This window comes from Camellia sinensis, chromosome 13 (assembly GCF_055761805.1).
Source record: "Camellia sinensis isolate YWXY chromosome 13, ASM5576180v1, whole genome shotgun sequence".
Taxonomy (NCBI): domain Eukaryota; kingdom Viridiplantae; phylum Streptophyta; class Magnoliopsida; order Ericales; family Theaceae; genus Camellia; species Camellia sinensis.
The window spans coordinates 35,599,991-35,608,986 of NC_138973.1; the positions used below are offsets into that span (position 1 = coordinate 35,599,991).

The window sequence follows — 8,996 nt, forward strand, 5'->3', positions numbered from 1 at the left end:
AATTAACATAGTGATATTTTACTGTGTCAAATAGTGAAATTTGTCTTCTTTTTTTTTTAGAATTTCATAGCGAACATATAACAAGTAGATCTGAAAATACTAATTATATCAAAAAGTTCATATAAAGTCCATATATACATCAAATGTTTTGAGATATTAAAGTTGAAAACCAAAAATTGACATTTTTGTGAAGGAATTATAAACTAAACGTACATTGCACACAATTAGGAATGGTACACACCTCCACCCCGTATCATATCGGGGGGCATGACACATTGGGAGGTGATAGGAGCAGCGTAGGGAATCTGTTTATTTTGTAATTTTAAGAATGAGAATACTAATCACTGTGTTTGGTTGTGGTTTTTTGAATATGATTTTTTGAAAATTTTATACAACTTGTTTGGTTATTCTAAAAAATGAGTTATGTTTTCAAAAAAATAAATGAGATAGGTAGGCTTTAGTAGAATAAGTACATATAGGTAGGCTTTGAAAATGAGATAGGTAGGCTTTAGTAGAATAGGTACATATAGATACATATAGGTACATATATGTATGTATATATATATATTTAAAAAATCTGAGAGAATGTTTTGATGTGATTTTTTAATATTTTTTTAATTGTTTCAATCATTAATTTAGAGAGAAATTTGAAATTGTAATGATATATTTTTTTAAAAACCAAACAAGCATTTTTTTTCAAAAAATAGTTTTCAAATCATTTTTTCAAATTTTTTTTCAAAAAACGGCAACCAAGCATGGTGAATAAAATTTAGGAAAATTTATTAGAAAATTCTTTTCAAAGTGTTTGTATTTCAATTAGTCCATAAGATATTCTTATATTATAATCAGTCCTATTATTTGAATATTTAATCTATCAAATCCTAATTATCATATTTAAGATATTTTATTGATATTTCTACCTTTACAAATATTTTTTGAATGGTTAGCAATTTGGTGATGTGAATATTCATATTTTACAATGTGAATATTCACATTGACTGTGTGAATCTTCACATTGATAGTGTAAACATTCATATTGACGATGTGAATATTCACATTGATGGTGTGAACATTCACATCACGGAACATTCACACTATAAATGTGAATATTATTAAGGGTATTTTGATAACTATGTCACCTATAAGACTTATTGGAATGAGGGGTGGAGTGCAGCCTAGTGGGTAAACCACATGGGGTCTAGGTCTGGGATGTGTGGGTTAGACGCACATCTCAGGTTCGATTCCCATAAGAGGGGTGCATTTCTTGCAGTAGTTTGAAAAGGGTACACGGCTTTCCACAGGCTACTTACTCCCGAGATTAGTCGAGGTGCGTCACTTCGAAGGGATGCCGGCCCGGATACTCGGTTATCAAAAAAATAGGACTTATTAGAATATAAGAAAATAATATGGACTAAATGGAACATAAGTAGGTGAAAAAGAATTTATGAAAAAGTGCCTCTAAAATTTATGAATAATATAATATATTATGAATAATAATTCACAAATTATAAGAATTGTAAAACGTAAGATAAGGATAAATAAATAAAAATAAATGTTAAATAAAATATTTAGTATTTCGACACGAAAATTTTATGACCAAATCCTTGGCCCAAAACTGATATATTTTTCACCAGATTATTGATGACTAAGACCATCTCCAACGGTGAACCAAACCCAGCATCAGATTTAAATTTTGATGAAAAACCCACTTTTTCACGCTCCAACGGTTGCACCAAAGTCATACCAAAATGAGAATTCAGCAAACATGACATCAAACTGAGATCAAGACACAGATTTTACCAAATCACTGTTACTGACCGTTGAAAGTGGTACACCGGTCAACCAACCGGTTGCCTGGTCGGTTGACCAACCGGTCGCCCGGTTTCCTTTAAATTAGGTAGGTTCAAACCGGTCAAAAAAGGTTCAAACAGGTCAAAAAAGGTTCAAACAGGTAAAATATATATATATATATATATATATTTTTGCCTACCAGGTCGACCGGCCGGTCAACCAACCAATCACCCACCTGCAAACAAAACAGCGTATGGATTCAGAGTCTTTGGATGAATTGGGAAGGATGAAGACAAAACAGCGGAATTTCCATATTCCCACCTGAAGAGTCACCCACCTGCAAACAAAACAAATGATGAATTTCCATAATCCCACAAATTTGTAAATTATGTCCACAAGAGTCACCCACCTGCAAGCAAAATATATATATATATATATATATTGATAGTTATCGGTCGACCAACCAGTCGACCCACAGGATTTGATACAGAATTTGAGGAACCGTTGGAGCATGAAGTATCAAATTGAGGAAATGGTTATTTTTTTACTCAAATTTGATGAAACATTAGATGAACTGTTGGAGATACTCTAAGGGGTCAAGGTACAATTGGGGTGATGTATGCCAAGATAGGGGCCAACTGTGAACTCTCTTTTGATGATTCAAACGGTGTAGAGTTCGTAAAGAAGAAAAGACGATTCGTAAAGGAAAAAAATCAAATTAATCATATTATATTTAACTTAAAACAATATATAATTTATTTATAAAATAATATATTATTTTCCGTTCTTTAAATTAATTAGTCAATGACACTTATTTGGTCTCTCACTCCTTTTTACTTTCATCCTACTTTTCTCACCACCACTATCCCACCTTTATATTTTCACTTTTTCAGTGGATAGGTATGGCATTGGTACAGCTTTTTTACTTACTCGTGAATCACAAAACAAGAGGAAAATTGTCTTTATTTTTTTTTGAATATTTTTTTATTTAAATATTTTACAGTTAGATTTTCCTTAGGATTAAAGAGAGTTGTTTAGCCTATAAGATTCATCACCAGTTTCATTTCGATAATTTAAATCGTTCATTTTAAAAACCCTTCGTATATATCATATTTAAAAAAATTAGGTAAAAATAATCATAAATTTTGATTTTATCATATTTGTCACTAAAAATTATTAAATTTATTAGTATGTACAATTAGGAATGGCAACGGGCCGGGCCGGGGCCGGGGATCGCACTCCCCGTCCCCGATCCCCGAAGGTGAAAAAATCCCCTTCCCCGCCCTCGATCCCCGGCGGGGAACCCATCACTCCCCCCGCCCTCGCCCCTAACGGGGATCGGGTTTCCCCGACCCCGAAATATCCCCGACCATTTTTTTTTTTGGTTCAACACACAATACAAGAACAACAATTTAATCTGTTTTGCAACAACATTCATCAACAGTTTAATCTGTTTTCAACAACAATCATCATCAACAACTCAAAAAAAAAAATCAGAAATTGAAGAGGAGAACGCAGATCTGAAATTGCAGAGTAGAGGGCTGAAATTTGAAAACAGATCTGCAAAAAAAAAAAATAATAATAAAACAAAATCACTTCATCATTCCATAAACTCAAATCTGTAAATTTAGAGGGGAAAAAGAAAAAGAAAAAAAAAAGGGTTGAAACAGATATATATATATACATATATATACACTTAGATATATATATACATATACATATATGTATGTATGTCAACCCTAGATTGAAATCCCTAGATCGATTAGTTTAACCCGAGAAAGAGAGAGAGATAACCTTGAAATCCCTAGATCGAAATCCCTAGATCGATTAGCGGCAGTGAGGGAGGATCGACGGTGAGAGATGAGCGGCGGTGAGGAAGGATCAGCAGTGGTGAGGGATGAGCGGTGGCCGTCGTTGTGTGAGAGTGAGAGTGAGAGTGAGGGACGAGCAGTGGCCGTCGTTGTGCGAGAGAGAGAGAGAGAGAGAGCAGCGTTGTGTGAAAGTGAGAGAGAGGGAGCAGTGTATATAATTTATAAACCAAACCCTACACACACACATATATATATATATAGGAGGGCATAAGAGTAATCTTACCTCGGGGCTAAACGGGGCGGGGGTCGGGGGCGGGGCCGGGGCGGGTCCGGGGTTGGGACATGTATCCCCGTCCCCGGCCAGAACATCATCGGGGATTTTTTTTTGAATACCATCCCCGGCCCGTGGGGGATATTTTTCGGGGAATAACCGTTCAATTTGGGGTCGGAGGGTCGGGTCCCCATCGGGCCGGGTTCAGATTGCCATCCCTATGTACAATATTGCTTTTAAGACTACATGAAACCCATTAGAAGAAGAGAGAATGGAAAATAAGATATTGTTTCTCAACTTTTCAATAATTAGTTCTTTTAGTTTATTTAAGTTATTTTAGTTTCATAAATTATATACCGACACAAATTATCAAAATTTAACACCAAAAAAAAAAAGAAAAAAATTATAAATGACACTCATAAATTACAGACCAAGGGAACCACTTAAACCACAAAACATCATGTAACATTCATACTCCAAACAAAGACATAAGCATCCTGCAGTGACTTCGACCAAAAACAACAAAGGTTACGCGCAAACGAGGACTTTAGGACTATCAATATTATCACAACAGAACAGTGGTTACTTCCTAGAAAGAGTGCTGAAGTTGCCATCAAAGATTCAAATAGAAGAAAAACAGATCACCATTTCCACACATATCACAATAGAACAGTGGTTACTTCCTAGAAGGAGTGCTGAAGCTACCATTTCCTCCTAATTATCCCCTCAAACACAAAGCCTACTACTGCTAACAAACACACACAAGACAGAAAATGGCTGAAACTGCAGTGTTCCATCTTCTAGCCAACTTTTCACCCTTCCTTCAGGGAGAGGTGAATTTGTTGAGTGGAGTTCGGGAAGCAATGGAAGACATCAGAGATGAATTCGAGCGCATGTCAGCTTTCCTCAGAGTTGCTGATGCTACGGAAGAAAGGGACCCCGAACTGAAAGTTTGGGTCAAACAAGTCCGAGATGCTGCTTATGACACTGAATATGTTCTTGACAAATTCAAGCTTCACCTTGCACAACATCACGGTGATGGATTTGGTAGTTTCCTTCGGAAGTTTTTCTACTTTGACAAGACTTTAAAAGCTCGTCACCAAATTGCTTCTCAAACACAAAGAATCAAGTCCAGGGTCATCAATATTTCCGAGGGACATAAAAGATACCATGATAAATATGGTATACTAGAGCAAGGCTCAAGGTCCAATGTTGTTAACAATTCATGGTATGATTATCGTGGCAATGCACTTCTACTCGAAGAAGCAAAGCTAGTGGGCATCGAAAAGCCCAAAAGACAACTGATGGAGTGGCTAGTAGAGGGAGGTTCTGGGTTGAAAGCGGTTTCTGTGGTGGGAATGGGGGGGCTTAGGCAAAACCACCCTGGTTAAAAAAGTCTACGATGATGCAACCGTGAAGAAACATTTTAACAGCCATGCGTGGCTCACTATTTCAAATCATTCAGGGCTGAGGATCTCCTGAAGGATATGATTCAACAACTCTTTAAAGAAATCATGCAACCAGTCCCTGTTGGAGTTGAAACTATGAGCATCGATGTGTTGAAATATTTGGTTAATAATTTTCTGCAACAAAAGAGGTACGTGGTTGTTTTCGATGATGTTTGGAATGTTAAAGATTGGGGGGCTATCAAATACATGCTACCAGACAAAAATTGTGGTAGCCGTGTCATTCTTACAACTCGTTTTGTTGATATAGCTTCTACCTGTTGTGAAGAAACTGATGGCAATGTTTATGCCTTGATGCCGTTGTCCCCAAAGGAGTCTTGGACACTCTTTTGCAACAAGACTTTTCGGGGGAACTTATGCCCTCCAAACTTGAAGCAAATTTCTCTTCGAATCTTAAAAAGATGCAAGGTGACATGGACAGGCCCACGAGGCATACAGCCCACGGCAAACCGCCCCGAACCCATCACCTCGGACCCGTAGCATAACTTAATTGGCAAAGCCCAGGACAGCTGGAGTCCACCTGGACTGTATCACCCAAGGGCATTCGGACACATGACAGATGAGACACAGGCCACATCAGCAGACAAAGATCTACAGAGTTATTGCCACAACACATCACCATTAATGCAGCCCATCACAGCATGTATTACGACAACACCTCCCCGTCGGAACAGAGCCCCCTCACCCTGAACAAGGTAAGCTACGGCACAGGCTTTCGGCGAAAAGGGGGGCACGTCACAAAGGACAGTGAAATGATTACCAAAGGATATAAGCAACAAGAGAAGCACAAGAATAAGGTTAAGCTTTTCATTTCTCCATCTTCTTCGCTACATTTTCCTGTCTTCCTTCTACTAATTCTCTCGCCGGAGGGTTCACTGGGGGACTGCCCCGTTCCCCTTTGGACTTGCTTGCAGGTCATTTGACGGAATCACCACCCGAAACCAGAACCTAAAGAACCTGGGCCAGCCTGACCCATCCACTCGGGACGGCCTGCATCATCACAAGGGATTGCCGCTTGCAATTGTAGCGATAAGTGGTGTTTTGGCTACAAAGGACAGGAGCAAAATAGACGAATGGGAAATGCTTTATTGCAGTCTTGGTGCTGAATTAGAGGGCAATGACAAACTAGAGAGTATGAAAAAAGCACTCTCTCTCAATTACAATGATCTACATTATTATCTGAAGACTTGTTTCTTGTACTTGAGCATTTTCCCGGAGGATTACCGGATGTGGTGCGAAAGAGTAATTCAACTTTGGAAAGTAGAAGGATTTGTGAATGCTATTGAGGGGAAGACAATAGAAGAAGTTGCAAATGGCTACCTCCATGAGCTATTCAATAGGAGCTTGATTCAAGTGGCAGAGAGATATTCAGACGGAAGGCCTTTATATTTCCGTATTCACGACTTGATGCGTGAAATGATTATTTCAAAGGCGAGAGAGCAAAACATTGTAACAAGAATTTCCAAACAGGGCTCAAGGAGGTTGGAGAAGGTCCGCCGCCTATTGATCCAAAGCACCTCGGATAATGTCGAATATAGCGAGTGTTCTTCTCAACTTCATTCTCTGTTTGTGTGGGGACCGATGGATTCATTGCCTATTGTATCGTTGCGTGAGTTGTTTAGACGTGGTTCGAGGTTGTTAAATGTGTTAGATTTGGAAGGTACTCCATTAGAGACTATACCAAATGAAGTTTTTAAACTGATCCATCTCAGGTACCTTGGCTTGAGGGATACAAATGTGAAGATGGTCCAAAAGTTGATTGGGAAGCTTAAGAACTTGGAGACCTTAGATCTAGCAAGGACCTATGTGACTGAGCTGCCTGATGAAATCCTACACCTTCAAAAATTGCGCAATCTCATATCATATCATTTGAAATCAAGAAGCTTCTATTTGGAATTTGGAGATTTTAGTGGCTTTAAAGCTCCATCTCAGATAGGAAGCTTGCAATCCCTACCAGAGTTATGGATGATAAATGCAGACCAAAGAAGTGAAGGTGGGGTTAGTATAGTGAAAGAGTTGGGGAGGCCAACACAACTAAGGGACTTAGCCATTGGGGATTTAAGAAGAGAAGATGGATTGACTTTGTGCTCTTCCATTGCGAAGCTCAGTAATCTTCGCATATTATATGTAACGTCAACAAAAGAGAATGAGATCCTTGATCTGCAATCTCTGTCTCCAATTCCTCGATTTCTTCAAGAGTTAAACTTGACCGGACGTTTGGAGAAGTTTCCGCACTGGATACCTTCTCTTCATGGTCTTGTCTTTTTAATTTTAGGGTGGAGCAAGTTAAGGGATGATCCTTTGCAATCCCTACAAGAATTACCCAATTTGGCTAAGCTTATACTTAAACAGGCATACGAAGGGGACGGATTGTGTTTCAAGGCAGGAGGGTTTCAGAGGCTTAAATATTTAAATATTTGTAAATTAAAAGGATTGAGATGGGTGAGAGTGGAGGAGGGAGCAATGCCCCACCTTGAAATTCTAAAGATCAGAAATAGTGAATTGATGGAGGAAGTCCCCTCAGGCATTGAACATCTAACCAACCTCCAAACGTTTGAGCTTGGTGATATGTCTGAAAAATTGATTTCAAAGTTAGATCGAGAAGTACAAGATGGATACTATTGAAAAATAGCGCACATCCCTCAAGTTATAATTTAGTAATTAGAACCTGGTCAAAGTGTAGTAAGGGTGAGGAAGGAGAAGTATAGCGATCCCGGGTTTACCCTTGTTATACCGTGATCCGGACATGTGTCCGTGGATGTTGGTAGTTGTTTATTATTTTGTTTACATCCTTTTACTTCGTATTTGAGTTATAGGATGTGTTGGGCGGATTTGTTTCAGGTTGGTTGAGTTTAGAAACCAAAACTAGTTGCCCAGATTTTTGGCCTATACGCTCGAGCGGAGGTGTTGGCGCTCGAGCGGAGATTACACCCATTCAGTATTTTCCTGTGCAGCGTTGTACGCTCGAGCGTGGTATTGGCCGCTCGAGTGGGGTTGTCTGAGTGCCGCTCGAGCGTAGGGTTGGGAGCTCGAGCGGAGGTCTGGTTCTGCAAAAGTGCTGGGCGAGTGCATTCTGCGCTCGAGTGGGAGGTTGGCCGCTCGAGCGGAAGTCTTTGAGTGGCCGCTCGAGCGGGGTGTTTTACGCTCGAGCGGAGACCTGGGTTAAAGTCCCGAAATTGTGACTTTTCAAATCACATTTTCACTTTCTCTTCTCTCTCTTACTTTTCCAAAATCACCATTGTTGAGCCTCTCACTCCAGACTTTACCTTCTCTCTAGGTTTTGATCTAGTATGAGTGATTTACTCACCTTTGGCCTTTACAAAAAAGTTGTTGATCGTCGAGGGCTTCATTTTAATCTGAAAATCTCGGGTTTTGGAGCACGTTGGGTTTTGTCGTCTTCTCCTTTGGGACTCCGAATTTGAGGTAGGGATATCCTACTCCTCTCTATGGGTTTTGTCTTTAAATTTTGGTATTTTGAGATGTTGGGCTTGGTTTGGTAATTTTGTGAAAGTTTGGGACTTTTGTGTAATTTTACAAAAGTTGGGGTTTTATTCATAATAAACCTAGATGCATGTTTGGCATGAAAAGAATGGAATGATTGTTGAATCATTGATGAAAATGGGGCCTAAGGGTTGAAATGTTAATTATGGGAATTGC

The 8,996-nt window shown here is 39.0% G+C and overlaps 1 pseudogene; it reads left to right on the plus strand.

Moving 5' to 3' along the window:
- Positions 1–4,646: 4,646 nt before the first annotated feature.
- LOC145805301 (disease resistance protein RPM1-like) lies at positions 4,647–7,964 on the plus strand (annotated as a pseudogene).
- The last annotated feature ends 1,032 nt before the right edge of the window (positions 7,965–8,996 follow it).